Genomic DNA, 27,441 nt, shown 5'->3' on the forward strand with positions numbered 1-27,441 from the left:
TTCATCTATTTCTCCATTCACTCCACTGTTGGCTCTGTCTGCATCACGAAATACTCTCTCCTCCAGAGAGCAGGCCATCTCATCTCATGCAAAAGGCACTTCTCCCATATCCCCATGTCGCGCTCCCTCCGTGGCCCCAACCTTTGCTGTCTCCGCGAAGCACAGAGCTCAAGCTGATTAGCCTCCCTTCGCCTTCCACTCGGACAAGGGCTCGTGCTATCTGTCTGCCTGCCGAGTTACTGTTTACAAATTCCTTCTTTCACAAAATCTCTCCGCACTGAGCCCAGTGGCGCTTCTGTGTCTCCATCAGAAATGGCTTCAAATGCCAGCTAAATGCTTTGTAACGTTCTCGAATGTAGTGCCCAACACATTCAAACAATACCAAGCACTATCCTCAAAGCATAATGCAAATTCTAAGTGCACACTCTACACACGCTGTCTCTACATGCATACATGTGTACATATAACTACAAAACATAACAATGTGTCATTCTAAATGGCTCTACGTGGCATTTCAAATATGACAGTCTGTCATTCCAGGCCTCATTCGTTCTCTTTAGTGTCTAGCACGTTCATCTCGCAATGGCAAGCGCTATAATGCAAACATATCATTCTAAAAGCATCTCTTTCAACAATAACATAACTAAGCAAACCCTTCATATAACAGGGCCTATTTCTCTCTTCAAATGCATAATGCAAATGGCTAATGCATAAAGTGGCAGTCTAATAATGTGGATAGTGGATAGTATAATGATGCTACTTCTTCATGTACTACTAAACAGGATGTAATAATGGATAACTAAACATGATGCAATCATCCCTAAAGGGATAATACTAAATAATGGTTCTCTACCAATGGGTACTAATGGGTAATGGTTCTGTAACAAAGAGTACTGATTCTCTAATGATAACAATTCCAGGCATCCCCATTTTATCAGATTCCACAGAGCGGGCCACTTGTTTTTGGGTGACCGGGCCTATTTCTCCACCCAGTCCGACCCTGCCCCTGCGCTCAGAAGAGTGCAGGTGTGGGAGAAGAAGGACTGGGCAGAGGGTAGTGCAGTAGGAATGGCTTTGTTTGAGGGGTGAAGTCAGGTTTCAATATTGCAAAGGGCATATAGATGAAGCCGAGAAAAAAGGTCTAAGACAGAGTTGGCTTTGTTATTAAGGGAACAGGAGTTCCAAAGCGCAACATTGAGAGTCCAGGACAGATCCGTGAAGGGTGGGTAGATGAGATTGGCATAGTTATGGGGAGAGGTATAGGATGTAGAGTTACCACTGGAGTGAAGGCAGGGGTGACAGTGCTCCACACAGCACCAGCAGGCACTAGGTTAGGCCCAGACAGAGCTCCACACGGCACCAGCAGGCACCATGTCAGGCCCAGACAGGGCTCCACACGGCACCAGCAAGCACCATGTCAGGCCCAGACAGAGCTCCACACGGCACCAGCAGTCGCCATGTCAGGCCCAGACAGTGCTCCACACGGCAGCAGCAGGCACCATGTCAGGTCCAGGCAGTGCTCCACACGGCACTAGCAGGCATCATGTCAGGCCCAGACAGTCCTCCACTCCACATGGCACCAGCAGGCACCATGTCAGGCCCAGACTGTGCTCCACATCGCACCAGCAGGCACCATGTCAGGCCCAGACAGGGCTCCACACAGCATCAGCAGGCACCATGTCAGGCCCAGACAGGGCTCAACATGTCAGGCCGAGACAGGGCTCCACACAGCATCAGCAGGCACCATGTCAGGCCCAGACAGTGCGCCACACGGCAGCAGCAGGCACCATGTCAGGCCCAGACAGTGCTCCACACGACACCACCATGCATCGTGTCAGGACCAGACAGTGCTCCACACAGCACCAGCAGGCACCAGTCAAAGCACAGGCAGGGCTCCATAAGGCACCAGCAGGCACCATTTCAGGCCCAGACAGGGCTCCACACAGCACCAGCAAGCACCATGTCGGCCCAGAAAGGGCTCTACATGGCACCAGCAGAAACCATGTCAGACCCAGATAGGGCTCCACATGGCACCAGCAAGCAACATGTCAGTCCCAGACAGGGCTCCATACAACACCAGAAGGATCTACATGATACCAGCAGGTACCATGTCAGGCCCAGATAGGGCTCCGCACGACAGCAGTAGGCACCATGTCAGGCCCAGACAGTGCTCCACACGTCATCAGCAGGCACCATGTCAGGCCCAGACAGTGCTCCACACGGCACTAGCAGGCATCATGTCAGGCCCAGACAGAGCTCCACACGGCGCCAGCAGGCACCATGTCAGGCCCAGACAGTGCTCCACACGTCATCAGCAGGCACCATGTCAGGCCCAGACAGTGCTCCACACGGCACTAGCAGGCATCATGTCAGGCCTAGACAGTGCTCCACACGGCACCAGCAGGCACCATGTCAGGCCCAGACCGTGCTCCACACTGCACCAGCACGCACCATGTCAGGACCAGACAGAGCTCCAAACGGCACCAGCAGGCACCATGTCAAGCCCAAACAGTGCTCCCTATGGCACCAGCAGGCACCATGTCAGGCCCGACAGGGCTCCACATGGCACCAGAAGGCACCATGTCAGGCCCAGACATGGCTCACCATGTCAGGCCCAGACAGGGCTCCACAAAGCATCAGCAGGCACCATGTCAGGCCCAGACACGCGGCAGCAGCAGGCACCATGTAAGGCCCAGACAGTGCTCCACACAGCACCAGCATTCATCGTGTCAGGACCAGACAGTGCTCCACACAGCACCAGCAGGCACCAGTCAAGGCACAGGCAGGGCTCCATAAGGCACCAGCAGACACCATGTCAGGCCCAGACAGGGCTCCACATGGCACCAGCAGGCACCATGTCAGGCCCAGAAAGGGCTCTACATGGCACCAGCAGCCACCATGCCAGACCCAGATAGGGCTCCACACGGCACCAGCAAGCAACATGTCAGTCCCAGACAGGGCTCCATACAACACCAGAAGGCTCTACATGATAACTGCAGGCACCATGTCAGGCCTAGATAGGGCTCCACACGGCGCCAGCAGGCACCATGCCAGGCCCAGACAGTGCTGCACACAGCACCAGCAGGCACCATGTCAGGCCCAGGCAGTCCGCTACACTGCACCAGCACGCACCACATCAGTCCCAGATATGGTTCCATACAACACCAGAATGCTCTACATGACACCAGCAGGCACAATGTCAGGACCAGATAGGGCTCCACATGACATCAGCAGGCACCATGTCAGGCCCAGACAGTGCTCCACATGGCACCAGCAGGCATCATGTCAGGCCCAGACAGTGCTCCACATGGCACCAGCACGTACCATGTCAGGCCCAGACAGTGCTCCACACCGCACCAGCATGCACCACGTCAGGCCCAGACAGAGCTCCACACGGCACCAGCAGGCACCATGTCAGGCCCAGACAGTGCTCCACACGGCACTAGTAGGCATCATGTCAGGCCCAAACAGTGCTCCACTCCACATGGCACCAGCAGGCACCATGTCAGGCCCAGACTGTGCTCCACACCGCACCAGCACGCACCATGTCAGGCCCAGACAAAGCTCCAAACGGCACCAGCAGGCACCATGTCTGGCCCAGACAGAGCCCCACACGGAACCAGCAGGCACCATGTTAGGCCCAGACAGTGCTCCACACGGCACCAGAAGGCACCATGGCAGGCCTAGGTACGGCTTTACACAGCATCAGCAGGCACCATGTCAGGCCTAGGCAGGGCTCTACACAGCATCAGCAGGCACCATGTCAGGCCCAGACAGGGCTCCACATGGAATCAGCAAGCACCAGTCAAGGCCCAGACAGTTCTCCACACAGCACCAGCAAGCACCAGTCAAGGCCCAGACAGTGCTCCACATGGCACCAGCAGCCACCATGTCAGGCCCAGACTGAGCTCCACGCGGCACCAGCATGCACCATGTCAGGCCCAGACAGAGCTCCACATGGCAACAGCAGGCACCATGTCAAGCCCAGACAGTGCCCCACACGGCATCTGCAGGCACCATGTATGTCAGGCCCAGACAGTGCTCCACATGGCACCAGCAGCCACCATGTCAGGCCCAGACATTGCTCCACACGGCACCAGCACTCACTATGTCAGGCCCAGACAGAGCTCTACATGGCACCAACAGGCACCATGTCAGGCCCAGACAGAGCTCCACACAGCAACAGCAGGCACCGTGTCAGGCCTAGACAGTGCTCCACAGGGCACCTGCAGGCATCATTTCAGGCCCAGACAGAGCTCCACACAGCACCAGCACATACCATGTCAGGCGCAGACAGAGCTCCACACGGCACCAGCACACACCATGTCAGGCCCAGCCAGAGCTCCACACAGCAACAGCAGGCACCGTGTCAGGCCTAGACAGTGCTCTACAGGGCACCTGCAGGCATCATTTCAGGCCCAGACAGAGCTACACACAGCACCAGCAGGCACCATGTCAGGCCCAGACAGAGCTCCACACAGCACCAGCAGGCACCATGTCAGACCCAGACAGTGCTCCACATGGCACCAGCAGGCACCATGTCAGTCCCAGACAGTGTTCCACATGGCACCAGCAGCCACCATGTGAGGCCCATACAGTGCTCCACATGGCACCAAAAGGCACCAGTCAAGACACAGGCAGGGCTGCACGCAGCACGGCCACAGGTCAAGAAGCCCGAAGCTCCAGACACATGAGTCAACCCAGGAACAGCACCACACAAGCCTTACAGGTGTAGACAACTAGGACATTTCTGGACTTCACCTGTGGCTACCCCCAGCCGTGATGTTAAAGATTTCCGGAGGCCGGTGGGCAGTCGAGGGCCATGCGATCTCCTGGTGAGTAGGCAGAGGATGGAAATGCCACTGGTGGAATCAGACTCTGATAAGACTTGTTTTCAGAAATCCTGAATTCCTTAATAGGCATCTCACAATCCAGCTTCACCGTTGCAACACTAAAAGTTCACTCATGACGAATGTATTCAAGCACTGTCTAACTATGTTTAATGAGGTCTACTTTGCTCTTTGTTTTCTCTGTTTTTCTATAGACATCGGAAGAGGAATGGTCCGAGTGTTTAGCAATACGCATGCTATCAAGGTGCTGTCCACTCTATGTACTGCTTCACAACTAGTTTTGGGCATTGACAGAACATTGTTGTTTTCTGCCAATCTTGTGTTCATAAACCCACCTGACGCCCCTGAATCTATATGGGTTGGTGTTTCTATGATGCCCCCGGGTTCTTTCTACAGCAATATCAATATTATTATTATTAGTAGTATTAGTAGTAGTAGTAGTAGTAGTAGTAGCAGTAGTAGTAGTAGTAGTAGTAGTAGAGACATCTTTGGAAGATGTCCATACTATGAGCATAGTTGTCCTTCCTCTTCAGATTGACATAGGTGACATTAGTGGCTGTCACAGGCTAACAGTCCATGCAGATCATTCTGCTTCAGTTATTGTCCCTCTGCTCATACTGATTTAAATGGGCTCGTCTGCGCTTGCTGCTGAGTGGTCTACCATATGGAACTCTCTTTGGAGCACCAGGTCGATCAGGGCCTGTTGAGTAGTTGTTCCCAGAGTCTAGCAAGTTCATCTTTCAATTCTTCTTATCATCCATAATGGAGCTGTTTCCTGTGCCAGCTGTTTAAACCTGATCACAGACCTTATGTAGTCTTGTGACTCCGGGTTGAATTCTAGGAACATGTTTTCACCGCTACACTTTAAAGCAGGACATTGAAACAGGCTCTTTAAGGCAAGGACGCAGGCATTGTGTCAAGGATGGGGTCTGTAACTATGGCTTATGGCTTATGGCTTTGGCCATGCCAAGGCAATTTGTGTTACATGGCTAACCATGTTGCCCACCTTAGGGAAGTCTGAGGTAAACTGCGGTGGCTGGAATGGAAACAGGACCAGGCAGGCTTTCAGGAATTCCTTTAATATCTTGAGATCAAGTCAAACCATGTTATACCAGTGAAGGAATGTGGAGGTCAGCTATACTTTGTTTTAGTGGTACGGCACCACCGCGCGTGGTAAGGGCTTGAAAGCAGCCATTACATGTTGTGTTTGTTCCATGTTGTGATGCCAGGCCGCTCTACATTGGTGTCACAATCTGTGAAATGCAGGTATCATGAAGTAAAGGGCTGGCTGGCCCTGAAGCCACCTTGGTAGCTGGAAATACAGAAGCCACAGTGATTTGTGGGAGAGTAAGTCCCAGGGCAGAACACCCAATTGCAAAACACCTGGGCACTGCAGAGTGGAAGACAGGCAGTGTTCTCTAGACTTTGAAGGCAGTGGGAGGTGGTGATTTTCTGCTGAAAGGAGATCTTAAAGCTAGGAGTAGAAGTACTGCCACAGCATTGGACAAGCAGAATCATAAAACAGAAATAGGGTAAGGGGATTGCTGCCACAAGAGACAGAAGAAGGACGGGAAGTGCAGCAGGCAGGAGGGAGCAGGTGATGCAGGGAAGCAAAAGGAGAAGAAACAGGAGAAAGGAAAGCAGAGATACGCTGCAACACTTTGCCGGCCACGAGCCTTGCTCAGACCAGTAGAGGTCCTATTGATCTGTAAGTGTTGCAACGCACCAGTAAGATGAGCCACAGGGCACCTACGGGCACCAAACGTGAAACTAAAGTGACAGAGAGCTACATCCTGTTGCGTCCATCATCTTGGTGAGGTCACTGGGAGAACGGCCATCTTGGAAGTGGCACAGAGCATAGCTACAATCTTCGGTACCTCTGCAGCTTCCTCCAGAAGCTAACAAGCACACACCACCATTGACCGCACCTCTGTCTCAAGGCATCTTGCTTGCCCACCCACTGCTGAGGACAGAAGTGCCTTACCTGCCCACCTCCCTGCACCTGCTAAAACATCTTCCAACACTCCCATGCAGCTGCTAGGTTAAGTCTCTTACAGATGAACCCCTCTTCCCTTTCCAGCCTTTCACCTCTGCCCACCAACCAATATTTTCCCCTCAAGATCTGGCCATGCAATACAGTGGCACAATCTTCAGGCCAGTCCTTGTCCTCCTGATGATGATGGTGATGAGGATGATGATGTGCATTCACAGCAACATGGTGCTGGGTGAAGGCACCCACCTCCATGACCAACCAACCCAAGTCTCGCAACACATCGTAGACCCATTCGGAGAGAGGCTCACAGAGATGGAGCAGTGTCAGAACCACATGGAACAACAGGATCATCTGGGCCACTCCCAGGAATAGAAGAGGAACTGCATGGGGCCTCCAGGAAGGTGGTATCCACCAGAGGCAAAGGAGACACTGACATTCTGAGGGGACCAGGCACATTCTGGGGTGGGGAAAATGTACCCAAGTGTTTTCTGGTATTATATTGGCTAAAGAAATGTTTCTAGTCTTTTGGGGAACGTGAAATCTTATTTCCTGAGCTAGGAACCCAGATTCAATTGGGAAGACTTATACATATGTACTTTGTCCTTCCAAGATGGGGGCAATGAGAGGAGATCATTTGCTTGCTATACTTGTCCAACCAAACGGTTCTAATTTGCATCATAGGAAAAACTGGTTTCTACCTCTCTGGGGTAGTCTGAATGTGTCCGGTCCCACCATTACAGGCCAGGGCAGTGTGTGTGTGTGCTGTAGCACATTGAAGCATCTATTGTGCTAGATGGAATTATCAATTAATTACTTTGGACCCAATAACCAGACAGACTCAAAGGAGATGGTAAAATACTACTTTAATCTCAAGAAGTAAAGCAGGGCAAATAAACACTCATCAATTCGACTCATGCAAGATCACACTGTCTTATCATTTAGTTCTAGCTTATATAATGCTAGATGTGTCATCTATGATGTCCTCCTACGTGGCTAACTTCAAAACCTATCGAGGGCAGGATTGGGTTAGTGGATCATGTATACTTATGGAAAATGGGTGCGTTAGTTTCTCATTGGTGGCCTCTTTTCTGTGAGACACACCCTGAGCTACTTCTAATCACATGGTTTAGGGTACTCGTCATAGCAGAAAATATGGCAGCGGACTAATATTTTGCGACATTGTATGTAAAAGTGCACGGCAGGCTATTCTAATTGGTTGACAACCCAAATCCAACCTTGGACATTCAGCTTGTTAGCAGCACGTACATAGAAATGAAACCCGGGTGGTTGGAGATACGTCAGCTCTTCCTTTGTTTCCTAATTAGGCCACCCTCTCTCATCAATAGTCCTCCCCCCATTACTTCTGTTTGAAGACTACCGTCTGCACTGTCTTGTTTGCGAGCTCCTCATCACCTGTTGTAAGACCATGAAATTGTCAATTTCAACAGTGTATTTAACACCATTTGATTCAATTATGTTGGGTGTAGTTCTCCTTGTAGCCTTTAGAGACTTGTTCACTCTATCCCATATTAACTTTGTGCACTTTTAATTATCTAATACTTGGCATCAGTAGATATTCTTATTCTCCTAATATTTGGGAAATACGTCCTTGCACATAGTTTGCTTGTTAGACTCTCTTTGTGCTTTTTCCTTCATCTCTCGAAATAGCATTTCACAAGGAAAACAGCTTCTTTATCATCTTTTCACGTTAAGATCTTGGGCTCATATTTTCACGTAGTTGGGTTGATTGACATGAGCCATTGTCCATCTTGTTCTGATGTTAGTCCTAAACGTTAAATATATACCTCTTATAAGCAAGTGTCTATGTATTCTTTCAACCTGTGCGTTTCAGCGTATTTACCATTATTGACCAGCGAATATTTCATTCTTCTTTGGATTCGTAAATGCTGCATCATGGAGTACATGTTTCTCTTCATGCTTTAGTTACAACGTCATTCTTAGATATTTTCATATCGTTTCAACATAGGTTCATGTATCTACTTTAGGGCATTCTTTTGCTGTCATTAGGCTCTGTATAACGTATATTGATATTGTGCACTATTTTATACATGGCTGCCTTTCGACAACTCAGCAAGGGACATCCTTCCTGGTAGGTTTCCTCCACTGTTTCAACATGAGGGTATCTTCTTAATGGCTGCCTGAGCGCATATCGTTTTCATATAGTCAACGGGGTATAGAAATATCACATAAACTTGTGCATGGGTTCCCAATTGTACATTTTCATCCCTCATTTCAACAGGGCGGGGTCAAGCGGGCAGTGACTAAAAAGAATGCGCCCAACTACTCCTCTACTTTCCCACTCTGGTCGCATTCTCGACCAGACTCTTCGCTTCTTCTTCTGCAATTCCTGCTTCATCTTCTTCAATCATCTTGTCATATTTTCTTTTCTTTGGAACCCATATTTTTTCCAGCCCCCTCAGGTGGCCAGCATTCTTTATTCTCCTGCTGGTGCACAGAATATCCATCGTCCTACATATTTAATCAGATCCTGCGGATAATTGAACTTCATTCCTGGGGGTGCAAGTGAGCTCTTATTTATATTATCTAGAGTACTTTCTTCATTTTGCATCCGTTCTCCAGTATGTCTATTGATGTCAATCATTATCTTCATTCCAATAGCTTTTTTGGCTGTCTTCTGACATTGTCCCATGATAATCCTTATGAGACAGAACCCCAACATTACTAACAGTAATATTGCTCCAAGTAACTTAAAAGCATTTGCCAACCAAGATGGAATCCATCCAAACAAAGATGAGAACCAATCGTCTCCTGTTTCATCAGCTCCATCTTCCATCTTTGTGTGCAGGGTAGTCAGCATCGTTATTGCTTCTGTCAGAGTCCCATTTTCTCCATCGTGAGATGGTATAAATGTACAGCAAGATGGTCCAACCTTGGTGCACAAGCCTCCATCCCTTGCAGTTATCAGATCTAGAGCGTACCTGTTCTGGAGAGTCATCAGCCTGATGGCGTTCAAGTCTTCCTTTATTGCATTGAACACTTTTATACTTTTATTGTTGCATTGATTGTCTGCAGCAGCTCCCATCTCGTAATCTGGAGCCAGTTAGTATTTACTGCAGCTTTAAGTCCTGGTATGAATATAGATGTCATTATCATGGAAGTCTTGCTGAATAATTTGTGATAATCAGAAATGTCTTTGTAAGCCCTTATTGATTTTGATGAGAAATAGTTCTCTCTCTTTAGTTGGCGAATGATGTTAGAATGATCTCTTCTTTCTGTTATATTCATTCATCTTTGGGAACTCTTCAATATGGAGATTACTCTGGGTAATCACTAATGCTTGAACGTGTACATTTACAATGGAGCACACTCCTCCCCAATCCTTAGGAAACTGCATATAGGCTCTGGATCCGCAGGCCCAGAATCTATTCATCAGAACTGCAGTTCCTCCATTAATTCCTGGTACTTCAATTATTTCTCCACATCCTTTGTTCCTGCCAACATAGATCTTGCCATCATTCTTGAAACAGGTTGTTGCATTCTTCAATTGTAGTTTATGTGCCTGTACTTCTTCATTGTCAACCCAAGTGAATAATTTTACATGCTTAGCTCATGATTGCAAGCATTCATCATTCATCTTTTGTACTTAGTGAACAGAGCCTCTTTTTAATAAGTGTGCAGGGCATGATCTTAGTCCATCATCCTATCTATTTCCGATTGCTACACACCCATACACCAACAGTTGTGCTCTTTCCCAGCATCTTGGCTCTCCTGGTTTTTCAGTCATGTCGGAGCAATTCATTCTCTTCACGTTAACAGCGTGTATTTTCTCTCCAAACTGGGATGGATATGTACATTTTTGATTTGTCCACCATAATCCGCTCTCCATTCATTTTGTCTTTACATATGTATCATCAGATGGAAAAGTCTGTTTTGTTCGTCATCTGAAAGTTGCCCACTTCCCTTCAAATTGGCCTCTCGTAGAGCAGGCTGCTAGATGACTGAGGCATTTTGCATCGTGTGGGGACATTTCTCTTGCAATAAATGTTCTTGCTGCATTCATGGTATAGAGTATTAGGGAACAGGCATAGCAACTTTCTTCTGATGTTCTCTCGCCCACCTCTTTCATGTGCTGATACCATGCAAGTTAGACTACTGCAACTCCCTTTACCTTGCCCCCCTATGGGGTCCATATTACCCCCATATTGCGCTCTCTACCTTGGCTGCCTGTGGCCCAGTGAATTCAATTTAAAACACTGTGTATTGTTCATCATGCTCTCCACGATGAAGGTGCTGAGTACCTGCGCACTAAGTTTGTAAGATATGTCCCTAACCGCTCTTTGCGGTCCACAGCTTCTGGCTTGCTCTGTGTACCTTTCTTCTGGCTTTCCCGGGTGGGTAGCAGGGCATTCTCAATTGCTGCAGCCTTGCTGTGGAATGCCCTACCACTATCGGTGAAAGTTCTATCTATTCATCTGAGCTTCCGGAAGGCCTTAAAGACTTTCTTGTTCTGACTCAGTTTTTCTCTCGTTGCGGCCTTCTCTATGCCTGGCTCTATGGCCTCCTCTTCTCTCTAGCGCCATGATGCCTTTTGGCGACCGTGCGCTGTATAAAATCCCATAACATAACATTATTGGCCAGGTGAGCTGATTTATCTAAATATGTGCTAATACTTTCATTATCCTCCTCAGCATCTCTTCTTACTTGGGACAAGGGTTTTTTAATATCAGGACTTAATGGGGTCTTTGCTTATAACATGTGTAAGTGCTAATGTTATAAGGAGAATAGTCAAAATCAGAATGCCACAGAAAACTCAGTGAATTATCTTTCATTTGGTACATCTTTTTCTTGGAGCTACAGCTGTTACCGCTTGGAACATTTCCAATGTCACCACTTTATTTTTAATATATCAGTTCTTATCGTTTTAACTGTGAGTCATGAATTTACAACAAAAACTGCTAAATTATTGCCAAAACAGTTCTTAAAATGATGAAGCCATTCTTTTGGTCTCTGAAAAATGTCACAATATTCATATTTCTTTATATTAAAGCTGGATACGATCGAAGTATATAAGAGAAACAGCAAGTAAGAATGTATGAATGATCAGTAACATAAATGCTCAAATATTCTTTTCCCTCTATGATTATTTCATATTTTCTCTATTTCAGTTCTAGAGAAGATGTTTCAAGTTTACTGCAAATTAATGAATCCCCAAGTCAATTCTAATCTAAAAGTGTTTTACTTTCTATGTCCAAGTTTTTGACCATTGATCATGTGGTCATTTTTTGTGTTTCTTCTCTTGCGTCACCAATGGGACTTGCTTCACTGGAGATACCTGCTTCACTGCAGGCGGGTGCAAGAGAGGTCAATGTTGCAAGCTTTTATAAGGTTTGACATCGTGGAGGTGGATCCAAGCCCTTCTTCCTTCCAGCTTCACCGCAGCAAGGTGTATGTCCTCCACCTCGTGAAGGCCTTCAAATCGAGGGGTACTCCAGATGCGTAAAAATGTGCACACTAACACTTGGTCCCCGATATATACCGGTAGTGTCTTTAATGCGTTTTCCAGATTGATAGGAAAACTGTCCTCTTTATTTACATTTGACCCCTCCTGTTGACGCTTTATCTGTTGAGAAATAAAAGAGATACTTTGAGTCATCGTTTTTAAATAATCATGCATTTCATCACCTAGTGCCCTTGCTATACTGTGGGCGTCTGTATTTTCCCTTGTCGGGGTGGGGGGTGAGAGGAGTTCTCATTCGGCGTCCAGTCACCAGCTCATTGGACGTTAAATGGTGATCTGAACCAGGTTGATTCCTCAGTGGATATAGTGCAAGAGGTAGGACATGTACCCATCCTTTCTTTAATGTTAATTTGAGCTTTGCTATCCTTTCTTTTAGAAGTCCGTTTAATCATTCACATACGCCGTTGGCCTGTGGGTGATAGGCTGAATCAATCTTATGCTTATTGGCTAAAAGTGTGACTATATTTTCAAAGAGTTCATTCACAAAAGGTGGTCAATCATCGGATCAAAACCTGACACACCCCCCAGCATGGGAAAACGTTGTGGATTAAAATCTTTGCAGCGCATTCAGTATGAGGATGCTTGCACGGGCCTCCCTCAATATATCTAGAAAAGGGACAAACTACAACTATCATTTATCGATAGCCATTACCATTAATCTATGTGCAAATGTTGAAAGGGACCATTAGGTCTTGGGATTACTCCTCCCACCATTTGCAGGGTGTGCCGTGCTGTGAATCTCTGGCACACAATACAGTTTACAATGAACTGTGCCACATGATCACTGAGGTTCGGTAGAAATCAGTCTTCTGCTATAGTAGTAGCTAGACTCTCTCTCTAGTCACATTTGCTGGATAGTGGAGCTGGTCCAATGCTACTCTTAACAATGGTAGAGGCATAACTAGCTTTCCTGTACTGTCCTGTCTCCAAATTGCCTCAGTACAGGATAAAGAACACCCCCGTTTTTTCCATAGCTCCTTTTCTTTTTGAGATGCTTGTTCTTGCATCTCAATTAACTGTACAATGGACATCAAATTAAATCCTTCTTTAACCAACATGCATCGCCCTGTCATTTCTTTCAAATCTTTTAACTCTTCCTCATGCATAGTTGAATAACATATGGCATGTTTGGCTTCTATGTCTGCTGCACCGGTTCCGCAAACCTCGACCTCTCCGCTGCCTTTGACCTGGTCGACCACAAAATCCTGTGCAACCATTTGTCATCGGCAGCACACTTCTCCCACTCTGCGGTCACATGGATCCAATCCTTCCTGGACAATAGGACCATGCGGGTCTTCTCACCCCTAGCAGCGGCTGACCCTATCCCCATTACCTGCGGTGTCCCACAAGGATCCTGTGTCTCACCTACTTTGTACAATATATTTACAAAGCCCCTATTTGACAAGCTGGACAATCTGGGTGTCACCTACACGAACTACGCAGATGACACCCAGATACTCCTCACTCTATCCGGTAATTACAACGTGGACGCCAAATGGATCAATGAAGTCTTCTCCATCATTCAGGCATGGATGGCCACACATGGCCTCTGCCTGAATGATGATAAAACCGAACTGCTTCTTGTCGGCTCACCCAACACCATCCGTAAACTCTGTCCCGGTTACACCAGCTTTACCATTGACGGTAACACCATACCCATCGCCAAAAGTGTAAAAACCCTCGGTTTCTTTTTAGACACGAATACCAACCTAGCCAAACAAATTAATATGACTGCCTCAGCCACTGCCTATACTGGTAAATTAATTAGGGCCTGCAGACCATTGATCTCCCCCAACAACTGCCTCACTTTAGCCAGAGCACTCATTCAATCCAAACTGGACTACTGTAATAGCTTATATGTAGGTGCCAATAAAACAGTAATCAATAAATTGCAAGTCTTACAAAATAACGCACTCCGTGCAGCCCTAAATCTTCCCAGAAGAGAACATATCTCCGCTACAAGAATTGCATGCAAATGGCTCTCCATCCAACAAAAAATAGACTTAAAAACCATATGCCTTACATACAAAGCTCTTAACCACCTAGCCCCGCCCTATATCACTAACAAATTTACATTAAGACAGAACACTAGAACCACTAGATCGTCTAACACACTACAACTGACGGTGCCCAAATACTCCCTCAAAAGAGCTGGTGGATCCAGCTTCCCAGCTCTGGCCTCACAACTTTGGAACACCATTCCACTGGATATCAAATCCACACCTACCTTCCAACCCTTCAGAACTAAGGTCATCACCTGGTTACTCAACAAATAACCAACCATGTATGTATGCATACCCAATGTTCAAATGTTTCTTATGGTGTTTGCCTATTATTATCTATGCACTAACTGCCTTCTTGTCAACCTTTATATGCCACATTACTGTTGTACTATTGTTCCCTACTGTTGCCTGTAACCAGATGCTCAAAGCGCACATATACCCCTGGGTCAAGAGCGCTATACAAATAAATAAACAAACAAAGAGATTAAGTCTGTTTTTTTTAATGCGCTGCACATTTCACAATGACAATGGTTATTGGAAAGCTTAAAGCTTCAATGAGCTTATCTAATAGCCCTCCATGTTGCACTAGAGTGCCATCTGCATGGAGAAAGCCCCTCCTCTTCCAGCCTGCTTGTACTGTTGACGTCACAGCGGCGGAGTCATAGTACACTGTCACTTCCTCATCCTCAAAGGTTCGTAGTGCATCAATAAGCGTGGCTAATTCTGCAGCCTGAGCTGAATAGGTTGACGGTAGTCGTCTACTCATTAGCACTTCAAAGGGGCCCTCTCTGGTGATCCTTACTACTGCCGATCCAGAATGCCTCAACCTAGTCTGCTGGTCAATTTTGGATGAACTATCAATGAAAACCACTTCCCCTCTTCCTAGAGCATTCCCTCTAACATAGAGAACATCCTTCTAACATTCAGTGTAAGTAATACAATCACGCACATCATCATCTTCTCCCACTGGTTTGGCTATTATGAACATTACTGGATTCACTATGCTAGACCTTACAATTGAATTACAGGGTTTGAGATCATTACCCCATACCCTGATGTCCTTTGAGTGGTCAACGTGCTCTTGGGCTTCTCTAGAATTGCAAATAATGCATGCTCTGCAAATAGAGTTATGGGACACCCCATAGTTATACTTGAAGCCTTTTCTATCGTGAATGCAGCAGCTGCCAAATATTGTTTGCAAGGATATTGTCCTTTCATAACCAGTTCTAAAATCCCACTGTAATAAACCAATGGTTTATGACCGTGTCCTAATGTCGTCTTCTGAGTAAGGACTGCTGTTATGACTTCTCCATTTGAATGGGAAAATAAGTAAAATTCCTCACTATAGTTTGGAATTCAGGATGTGAAGTGGGCTGGTTCTTAAGTACAGTGAGTCCCCAAGCCCCCACAAAGGAATGTCCACACACCATGTTATGTGCTAACTGTCAGGAATAAGGGCTGGAACAGGAGAGGAGTGCTTAGATTTGCTTATTAGGACAAGGAGCTTGGGAAGACTAAAGAAACTACATTTCCCAGCAGCTGACTGTGATTAAGGATAGTTTAATTATGGGCCAATGGCTCGTAGCAGGTGTGGCTTATTCAGTTTTTGGAGCTGGTGTCGGAGCAGGAGGGAAATGTTTGCATGCTTATGGACTGCTGAATTATGGACTGCATGGATGATTTGCAGCTCAGAAGGCGAGGACGCTGTTGGCTGCTTAATTGCTGTACAAGGCTTCCTCTGGGATGTCCCGTGGGGCTTCCCGGACCTCAAATAAGTGCTGGAGGGAGTCAAGGGGTGGTGGTTGTGTGCTCCCTGTACTACTGTATGTTGAAACACGAACTCAAACCTATTATATGGACTATGGTGATTACAAAAAGACGTTATTCATAAACATGAAGCGGGCCCATTGCTAACCATTACGGTTTTCCGTACTCATACGTGGAATCAAGCACAATCTACTTACCACATGGGTATAGGAGCTCAAGTATCTATGTGCAGCAATTCACTGCTAGCTAGTACTGCAAACTAGTTAGGGTTTCATAATTGTGCTGTTTGTTCGGTACCTGTTAATGTTCAACAGCAAGTCGGTGGGAACATCGTCGGGGTTTTCAGGATTGTGCTGTGTGTTTGTACATGGTGCTTATGCTTGCCCAAAGGGCCATGTGTTTCGTCTATCATTTTGGGAGTTTTCCCATTTGTTTGTGTTTATCTTGCTTTTGCCATTAATGCTACTCATGTGTTGGGTAATGATATAGCACACGTATCAAGGTGTGCTTACTCTGATACAGGCAGGTAGGGGGTGCATGGTGCATGTTTAGGTTAGGAATACTAGTGTTTATGGTCAATACATTATAGGGAATTTACTTAGGACAAGGTCTAGATAGGTTAGGGTTTTTCCCCGGTGTTTCCCCTTCCCTATACAACCTTGGTGTTCCCTTACCTTCTATCCGGTGTTCCTAAATTCTCCTACCCTATCCACAACCTCTTCCTAACTCCTGTTTCCCCTACTGGCTGCCACGTGGTGACCTGTTACTATCTATCAGGTACCTGTGCCAACCACAGTGGGAGGGTCGAATTCATTCGGCTTCTGTGGTTCGGGGGAGAGTGTTGATTTCCCTTCCCGATTATTGTGTAATATTGACACTAACACAGTCCTTTATATAAAAATAAGGTTCAGAGATATGTACACAATTCAGTAACACACTGTGTACTCTCGTAATTCTAAGATGACAAACATGTAAAATTTCTGTGTGGTACCACGCTTAGGCTTTAGATTCCTTTAAAAGGCATCAACTGCTGGCAGTTATAATGAAGAATACAAATCATTCAGCAAGGTACATCAACATACCTTCTTTGTGTCACACACCCAGAAACCAGGCACCCATAACATATAATGCATATTGGTCACACACTCTATTCACACAGGTCCCACCCCAATGGTGTACCCACAAAATACAGTCACTGGGAAGGCTCCAGCCAGTCTGGCCTGGACTTCCCCACAATACCATATATGGTTCATCCACCCAACAGCCAGTCAGGGGAAGGGACAGAGTCAAGGCAACCCAGGACTTTGGGAAAACAAGGTAACAGGCAATAGAAACCCAGAGGCCCTTAAGCTGGCTTAAGATCTGAAATGATTGTGACCTCATCGCCCAATACAGATTGATATTACCCGCTACAGATAATAATCATTCTCTGCTGAACTTATGTTACTCACTTCAGAGGGAATCTTTGGGTGGCCGTGAGTTCATAACACAAACTGGGCCTCATTACGAGTCCGGCGGTAACCGTGGTGGTAAAACCGCCTGGTTACCGCCGGACTCGTATTACCATTCCGCTTCCGTGATTCCCGGAATTACCGGGGCATTACAACCCCGGTTTTCCGGGAATCACAGAGGCGGAATGGTGTTAATCCCCATTCCCATCGAGTCCTATGGGACTCGATGGGAATGGGGATCATGGAAACACAGGCAGCATCTCGTAATGCTGCCGGTGTTTCCTCGGCCGCCTGCAGGCGGGCGGTGTTTAACCCGCCAGGTCAGACCTGGCGGGAACATCACCTCCCACCTGCAGGAGTCAGGATCAGGCGGTCCGGAAACAACGGTGGCGGCGGGTTTACCGCCACCGTTATTTCCGGACCGCCTGAGTTATAATGAGGCCCAATGATTATCTACCTATAGAACATCAAGAGGAGATTTTAACCACAATAGATCAAAGACTGTCTAAATCCCCTAATCTCATTAAAATTACAGCGGATGCAATGAGTGGATAAACGATTATGAACACATCAAACACAATCAATATATTGTTATTTTAGATGTCTGAAATAACAGTTGTAGGGAAATATTTGCAGGCATTATACTCCAAGATCGCTTCTGACCAGAAATAGCAAATGTATGCGGTTAGTCGCATAGTTGATGTAATATTAATGAACAGTGGCCTTAGAAAATGACCTCATTAGCATACTTCATATCCCTGCTGCTAGCTCCCCGCTTAAAAATTTGCCTCAGGACAAGGAACTCATTATGTGAGAGCTGGTAGCTACCTGTCTTGGGGAGCATAGTGAGGAACCTATATCTCCAAAAAAGGGCCTTCTTTTGTTTTTGGATGCTATGAAAAATACTGAGTCATGTTTGGCTCAAAGAAAGAAACGGAATAGAAAATGATGACGGAGAGAAAGGAAATCTCTAATGTAGATATTGAGAGTTCTATACGGGATGCTTCGATTGATATTCCTGAGAATAAATTGCCCCTTAAATATAGGCCTGATCAGCTGTGGGACACAGTAAGAATATGCGGACTCCTAATAAGAAGGCGTGAACATATGGGCCCATGGATCATTGGCTTGGTACAACAGCCCTGCCAGTCCAGAGCATGTGCAAGATGTTGGCAACTGTTTCTCTGATTGCCAGCCTGGGCCTTTCACTAATAATGATGAGGAGGAGGTTGAAATCAGTGAAGACCCTGCAGCTAAAATGGTAACATCACAATTGTTTGCTAGTAACAGAGCCCAAGATGCAACAGTACAATTTAACAAATATAATGTGTCTAAGATCAACCTACTTGAACCATTGGCCACTGCATTAAGCCTGTTTAATAAAAGAAGCAGGGTGATCCAAATCATGCACGACATTCCACAACTGCAAATGAGTTCATCTGATGGCATCGCTCATATTAAGATACCTGGAAATTATAGTGAGTTAAACTGGCTAAAAGTACTTTTCACCTCTCCTCTATTTGTTGAGTATATACTACTGTATGCAGTGGAGCTTGAAAAATGGGTTTTAAAGTTACTCCCCCGCCGACAATTGGGGCTCATCTGGAGGCTGACCCACTATGGGATGCAAAAGATTCAAGTAATCTGAAAATTGTGAAAATGGATTTGGGCCACGAAATTAAGCAGTTGGAAGTTAAACTTGACACTTTTAGAATGTTGTTAAATCCGATAAATTGTAGCCCCTCTTTGGTTGGGACAGCGAGAAAAAAGGGATTGAAGAGAGTCCCTTGGTGACTCTCAGATCTCAAAGGTAAAGCTTAGTATCATGGAATTCGTGTGGCTTTTAGTCTTTTTTATCGTCAGGAAGCTCGTGGTTTAGTGACTAGGTATGATAGATTTTCTCTGCAGGAGACTTTGATATTACATTCCTGCTATATAGATGGGTATACAATAGTACTGAGAGCAGCCAGCAGGGGCTCCTTGGGCAGAACTTCCGGTGGTTTGATAATAGGAGTGATGGCTGATCTCCAAGCCGGAGAATATGCTAGACAGTGGAGAGACGATAATGCAATTGCTGTATTTATTTCAGGATTTGGAGTTAATCTCCATTGTAGGATGTTGCTAATTTTTGTAATCCTCCAGGTTATGTGATAACTGGAAAGCTGCAACATTACATAGGTAATGTGTTAAGCCATTGGCTTGAAGACGATAAGGGACATTATTATGTGATCACTGGTTACTTGAACTCGGTTTGTCACAAAATTGATTAAAATTATTCCAATAAACCGACAAACCAATTTGACGCTAAAAGGAATTGGTACATTTTCCTGAACGAGTGGCATATGGAATTTTGTATCCCTAAAGGGAATGTGAATGAAACATATACTTGTACCTGGAGAAGGGGTATTCAGAAGTCACAGATTGATTATAGCTTTGTGTCCCATTCTCTCAAGCCTATGGTGAATGACTATAACCCAGTTCCTAGTGACCTTAATCATCGTGTCATAAGCGGATGTTCATTCAATGCTCAAAACATTTTTGAGAAAATATTTTACTAACCAATAGCTTGAGAACAATTTTGGGTATGGTAACAATGAAAACGAGGCATGTTCTTGGGATAAATGACTTGAAAGAGATAATAAGACTTACTTATTTATATACAGGAGGAACAATGCTCTTCTGATCACAAAAGAATGTACAATAGATAAGAAATCAGATTTGAGAGGAAGCAGGGAGCTTCTTACAATGGGTTAAGTTTGAGGGACATTCTGACCAGGTTTTGGAGGGCAGTAAATGGAACAGTCACCAGGGACAATACATAAGTGGACATATATAATGTAATTCGAGATATATCTTTACGACCTCTGATGGATAACCCCTATATGTAATGAATCGTCCTGTATACTGTTTGTCCCCACTATTTGTCCACGTGTCCATGTAAGCGCCTCGATGCTTGCGAGCAGTTCGGCGCTCTACAAATAAACAAATAAATAAATAATAAATAAATACATAGATTAAGGACAACCAACATTGGACATTTTTAAGTGCAGGTAGGCGATAGGCCAGCTCTGCTCGGTACGTGACCATGATGGGTGAAGTGCTAAGGGCGTGGCTTGGAAGCCATGTGAGAGGACGCGCTCTTGGGAGAGCTCCCGGAGATCCTACATCCATCCTGTGCAATAGTGCATTGGCACTAACTCCCGCAGGCCAGAAACGAGAGTACCTGTCCATGAATGTGAGCTGCACAACTATGGAAGAGCTGAAACCTCCACAAGCCCGGCAACGGTAGATAAATGCCATCGAAGTTCCTGGAGTCGCGGACCGGACGGAGTGAAAATGGCGGCCACACCGGACAATGGAGGGGACACAAACGCGTTGAAAGGAACACCCTCGCGGTGATCGGCGGCGACGTGGGCGGTGCAGGCCGTGGAGATACAGATAAGCCTTTGGGAGAGCGTCAGCGCGTCTCTGTGGGCACCGATGACCTAACGCGGGCCTGGGAAACGGTCGGCGACGGTCGGCGGTCGGCACTAGGACCCGCCTGAGCTGACTGGTGCAACGGACTACGTGCTTTGGCCCTGACCTTTGGGGGACACTCGGATAGTGGCTGATCCTACGACGGGGTCGCGTGTACGGGCCCACGGCTTACAGCGGCTGTGGAATGGCGAATAAGGCCGTCAGACAGAGAGCAAAACAGCCCACATTGGACGAGTTTACCAAGACACCGACGGGCCCAGAGAGTGCTCGGACCAAGGAGAAGCCACCCATGGCCGCGGCTAGCCCAAACCAGGACGTGCTGGCTGCTCTCGCTGAACTGAAAGCGGACTTGAAAAGCGCTTGGGAGGCCAAGCTTGAAATGGTGGTGGCGGACCTGAAAACAGCGCTCGACCTCAAAGTCGGAGAAGTTCGGGAGGAGGTGAACCTACTTCGACAGGATGTGAAGGCCCTATCGGAGCGCACAGAGAGTCTGGAAAAGGAGGGCAGCGCCAACACGGCAGATTGTGCCTCACACAAGGCCGACCTGCATATTTTGGAACAGAAAGTACGCAACTTGGAGAACAGGGCCGAAGAAGCGGAGGGGCGCGCCCGAAGGAACAATATCCGTGTTGTGGGCATCCCGGAAGGATTGGAGGGTCATAACCCCACGGACTTCATTGAAAATATGTTGCTCCAAGAGATCACCGGGGGTGCGCTGTCGCAGGGTTTTGCGGTGGAGCGAGCACATAGAGCATTGGCTAGGAGGCCTCCACCGGGCGGTCCGCCCAGGCCAATGATAGCCAAAATCCTTAACTACCGTGACCGGGAAAGGATTTTAGAGCATTTTCGTAAAGGAGGAACCATCAAAAGGGGGGAGGCCACTATAACGGCCTACCCAGACTACACCATGATGGTGCAGAGGAGTCGGATGAACTTCGGGGCGGTCAAGAGAAGATTGAGAGAGGCAGGGAAGAAATATATGCTCCTCTACCCGGCCAAATTAAAGGTGATCCACAATAATAGATCCCTGTTTTTTGAGTCACCGGAGGAAGCCATGGGTTGGCTGGACATGCAGGGCAGCCCCCAGGAGTCGGAGGTCCGGGCGGATGAAGGTGGCAATGAGAGATAAGTGCTCTACGACGAGAGAGGGTGTTGCCGGAGACTATGGGACTTGACTATAGTTATTGCTATGGCCTGGGGAGGTCGGGCCTGGAACTGGATGTTAAATGCACTGTTTGCACTGTAATTGTTGTTGTACATGGGAGCCTTTCAGGGCTGGTCCATTCACCCCCGTTTAGTATTTCTTAGTTAAGTGGCCGCTAGGGCGACTTTACCCTGCTGGGCTCTGTGTGTAACAGCCGGAACTAGATGTGGGGGGGCCTGAGTTCCCGGGATGGAGCTGGGCAACAGTTGGGGAGGGAGTTGGGGGGGAGGGGATGGGCAGGGGGAATGGGGGGTGTGGGGGCAGTTGGGGTGTACATAGTGTTGGGAGGTTTGAACGGGATCGCGAGCCCTGAGGGAAGATTTTGGATGAGACTTCTGGATAGCATGAACGAGCAGGGATGGTCGGGGGGGAGAGTGCAAGATATCAGTACATCATGGGGGAGCTAAAATTGTTGACATGGAACGTCAGGGGCCTCAATAGCTATCTTAAACGGAACAAAGTTATGTTGTACTTGAGGCGACAAAAGATAGACGTCGCATTACTGCAAGAGACGCATTTGACCCGAGACAAATTAGAGCTGGTGAAGAAAAAGTGGGGTGGAACGGTGGTAGGATCCGCGTACTCAGCTTATGCTAGAGGCGTGCTGATCTGGGTGGCGCCGCATGTCCCGTTTCAACTGCAGCAGGAACGTGTGGATACTGAGGGGCGTCTGGCTATGGTGAGAGGGGTAGTCGAGAACAGAGAGATGTGTGTAGTGAACACGTATGCCCCGAACCAGGGCACGGCAGAGTACTTCCGGACCATGAGTACCAACTTGAGTTGGTGTGTGGGGAGTGCGGTGTTCTGGGGAGGGGATTTTAACTGTGTGTTGGACCCGGGGATGGACAGATCCGACGATAAGGTGATTAGGCCCGCCCCGGCAGCCCGGGTGCTGCGGACGCTGCTGCGGGACTTTGAGCTCGATGACGTGTGGAGGACCAAGCACCCCAATGAGAGACAGTACTCGCATTACTCGGCCCCGCAGCGGTTGCACACTAGGCTAGACTATATTTTTGCCACGTCGGACGTCTTGGGGGATGTGTCTAGTGCGGAATATAGAGCGAGGGTCCTCTCGGACCACTCACCTATGGTGGTGGGATGGCAATATGGCCGCCCCAGAGCGCGGATCCCGACGTGGCGCCTGCGCGCAGAGGCGCTTAAAGACCAGGCTTTTAGGGAAGACATGCGGGAGGAAATAGTTAGCTATTTCGATACCAACACTGGCAGCGTTGACTCGGCGGGAACTCTGTGGGAGGCCTTTAAGGTTGTGGTACGAGGGGTGGCGATTGCTAAATCGAAAGGTTTGCAGAATGGGGCCCTGGTCGATTTACAGAAGGCGGAGAGAGAGCTGGAAAAGGTGCTGAAGAGCGAGCATATAGATAACGAACTGGTGCTTAAACTGCAGCAGCAGTGTACAGAACATTGGGGGAGGCTCTGTAATCTAAATTACAAAAAGTATATTGAAAGGCAACATGCGGGAGGAGATAAAACGGGTCGTCTTTTGGCATGGTTATATAAAAGAGAAACCCCGAGGCCCCCGATTAGGACAATAATTAGAGAGGATGGGGAGCAGATAAATACCCAGGAGGGTGTCAATGAGGAATTCGTAAATTACTATAAAGCATTGTATGGGGATCCGGGTGGCGGCGACCGGGAGGAAATGTTGGAGACCCTGCAAGATATCGGGCTGCCCAGGATAAGCACGGAGGAAAGAGAGGAACTAGATGCCCCAATAACACTAGGGGAGTTGGAGGCGGTCGTCCGGCAGCTACCCACTAGCAAGACCCCAGGAACGGACGGCCTGCCCAGTGAATTTTATAAAACTTTTGGAGCGGAAGTACTCCCCCCGATGCTTGATATGCTTAATGAGGCGTTCGAGAAGGGGAGGTTGCCGGAATCGCTCAGGGAAGCGATTATTATACCGCTCCCTAAGCCTAATAAACCCGGGCATAGTTGTGGGTCGTACAGACCAATATCTATGCTGAATCAGGACAGCAAAATACTAACGGCTGTCCTGGCCAACAGACTGCGGAGGGTGATAGGCAAACTGGTACACCCGGACCAAACGGGATATGTCCCGGGGAGAAACATTGCCCAAAACCATAGACGACTCCACCGGGTGATTGAAATGGGATCTAACAGTGATGGGGAAATGGCGATAGTGTCGTTGGACGCTGTTAAAGCCTTCGACTCGGTTAATTGGAAGTGGCTGCTGGCGGCCTTGAGAGAATACGGACTGGGACCAGGATATATTAGATGGGCGGAGCTGCTGTACAGCGCTCCGCTGGCTAGAGTTCGGACGGGCATGATTATATCCGAGAGATGGCAGCTTAGTAGAGGCACTAGACAGGGGTGTCCTTGGTCCCCGATGTTGTATATCTTGGCCCTGGAGCCTCCGGCACTGTACTTGCGGCAGCAGTATGATATCGTGGGCATTGAGGTGGGGGGAGAAAACCATCTGATATCCCTGTATGCGGATGACTTGTTATTGTACTTGAGTCATCCGGAGGAGAATTTACAATATATCCTGGACGTGATGGGGAGATATGCGAGGTTGTCGGGCATAGCGGTCAACCCCCAGAAATCGTACATTTTCCCGTTGGGCTGCTATAGGGGTGTTCCCACGGAGCGGCTGCCGGTGCTCCAGGTGCCCTGGTCAGTCAATACATTCCGTTACCTGGGAATAGATATCTACCACACGGTGGAGGAAGAATACAAGCGCAACACAGAGATGGCTGTTGAGAAGATACGCGCATGTATCAGCTTTTGGCAGAAGTTGCCCCTAGCGATGATGGGGCGTGGGGCGATGATCAAGATGGTAGTTCTGCCTAGGCTGCTACATTACTTTAGCAACATCCCATACATGATCCCTAAGGGTTTTTTCACTAAAATAAATGGGGTTTGCAGAGAGTTTCTGTGGCATGGTACTCGTAACAGAGTAGCGCTCTGGAAGTTACAGAACTTTCATGAAAAGGGGGGAGTCAAACTCCCAAACTTTGAGGCGTATTACATAGCGAGCCAACTACAGTTTGTGTCTAAATGGCTGTCCGACGAAGAGACCCCAGAACTCAGACTATTCGGGCAAGATTGTGCCCCATTTTTCTTAAAGGAGGTCATTTGGTTGCCCGAGGCTGTCACGAGAAGGTACCCGGCGATGGTGAAGCTGGGGTGGAAGGTGTGGAGACGGGCATGTATAATGATGGGTGACCCACTTCCGTGTTCTCCGCAAATTCCACTGGTTGCCCTGGCGGGGGTGGATGGACAGCTGAGGGAGATTATTAGGACCTACTGGGAATCGGTGGGGTTGGTGACATTGGGCGATGTGTGGCAGGAGGGTGCTATTAAGGGGTTTGTGGAACTTAGCGAGGAGATTGGATTGCACGAAGGCCAATATGTTACATACCATAGATTGGGGAAGAAAATTCGGGAACTGTGGCCTGATAATATCATGGCAGACGAATCGGAGGTTACGATGGCGGGGATATATGATACAACGGAAGGGGGACATGAAATTTCTAGGCTGTATGAGATGGTGATGTCGAAAGTTGGGAAGGAACTGACATGCCTACGATTGGAATGGGAGAGTGAGGTGGGGATCGAAATGGGAGATGGGATGTGGGAACGGGCTTTGGGGTACCACAGGAAAGTGTCTCGAAATGCCAGACTGCAGCAAATACAACTGTACGTCACGCACAGAGCGTACATGACCCCTCTGAGGATATCCAAATTTCGGAATGCAGGCAGACAGGCGTGCCCCAAATGCGACGAAGAAAATGCGGACATGACGCATATGTTTTGGGCGTGCCCAGTGATTGAGGGGTTCTGGAGGGAGGCGGCGCGCAAGCTGAGAGAGAGAGGGGTCACGTTTGCCATAGACACCGCCTGGGCATGCCTTCTGGGTGGGTTTCCCAGACCTCGGCAGCAGAAACATGTAAGCAAACTGAAAGACTTAGCGTATGTGCTGGCCAAACGACGAATAGCCATGGGCTGGAAAAAATGTAGCAAGCCACGGGTTGAGGTGTGGTGGAATGACCTACAGAAATGGGCGGAGGCTGAGACAGCGGTGTGGCAAGAGGCGAGTTGTATGTCTTGGGAGGAGGAACTGGGCTCTTTGATGGCATGGAAGACATTGATATCCTGCATATTCGGGACAGGGGTTTCGGGAGATCCAGATGATGACGATGCTCGCTCATGTGCAACAGAAGCGGAACAAGACATGGAAAATGGCTCGCGAGGGGGGAGGGATCAGGGGAGTAGTGCGCACTAATGGTTAAATGTTTATTGGAATATTGTTTATTGCACTGCTGTTTGGTTTGTATCGTTGTTTGTGTTGAAAAATCAATAAAAATCTATTAAAAAAAAAAAAAAAATGGGTGAAGTGCTAGAATGGGAGCAGAGGAAGTAATAGACACAGGCAGGTGAGAGGGGAGGGAAACATGTTAGCTAGCAGGCAGGTGAGAGGTACATTAGGAGGGTAACCCAGAGGCGAGGAGGTAGGCTTTTAGTTTGGTTTTGAAAAAATCTGTGTGGACTGTTTCTCAGTGCCACGCTCACCTGGTCTCCACGGGGGCGTGCTCATGTGCGTAGGGTGTTGTCTGTCCTGATGCTGCTCTGCTGGGCTGGTGATGCTAGCTTGTGTCTCCCCTTAGTCCTTGCTTCAGGAGATGTTAGCCTGCAAGTCGAAACAAGATATTAGCTTCCGAAGGGAGCTGGTCAGTGGTTTCACCTCCTTCCGGTCTATCCTTCACTTCTTCTGGCTCACCTCTGTTTTTTTAATGGGCGAGCTCTCCGTCCTGCACACTCTGGCAGGGGCGCGGTTCACAGTCTTTCCTGGATCGAGTTACGTCACTGATCCGAAGGAAGTTGCTGAAGGAGAAGGACCGGGAGTAAGCAGGTAAGTCTCTATTCCAATAACTGCTTGGAATGACTGCCTTTAAGTCTTTCTGTTCAAGATAACTAATGTCCGTTATTGTCTTACAGGTGCGGCGTTAAGCGACCTTCGGATGATGGATGACCCTCCTGACAATGATGCTCAGGGTTCCTGCCGGTAAGTATTGCGCTGTGCTGGGTGCGCAAATGTTCACCTCTGTAGCTTTCCTTGCTATGTGCGACTAACCTGTTTGTTTTTTTCTGTTCAGCAGGTATGGCGCGAGTCCAGGAAGAAGAATAGAAGATCCGTGTAGCGGTGTCGAGCTG

The sequence above is a fragment of the Ambystoma mexicanum genome, chromosome 10 (genome assembly GCF_040938575.1).
Source record: "Ambystoma mexicanum isolate Mex_15411 chromosome 10, UKY_AmexF1_1, whole genome shotgun sequence".
NCBI classification, from domain to species: Eukaryota; Metazoa; Chordata; class Amphibia; order Caudata; family Ambystomatidae; genus Ambystoma; species Ambystoma mexicanum.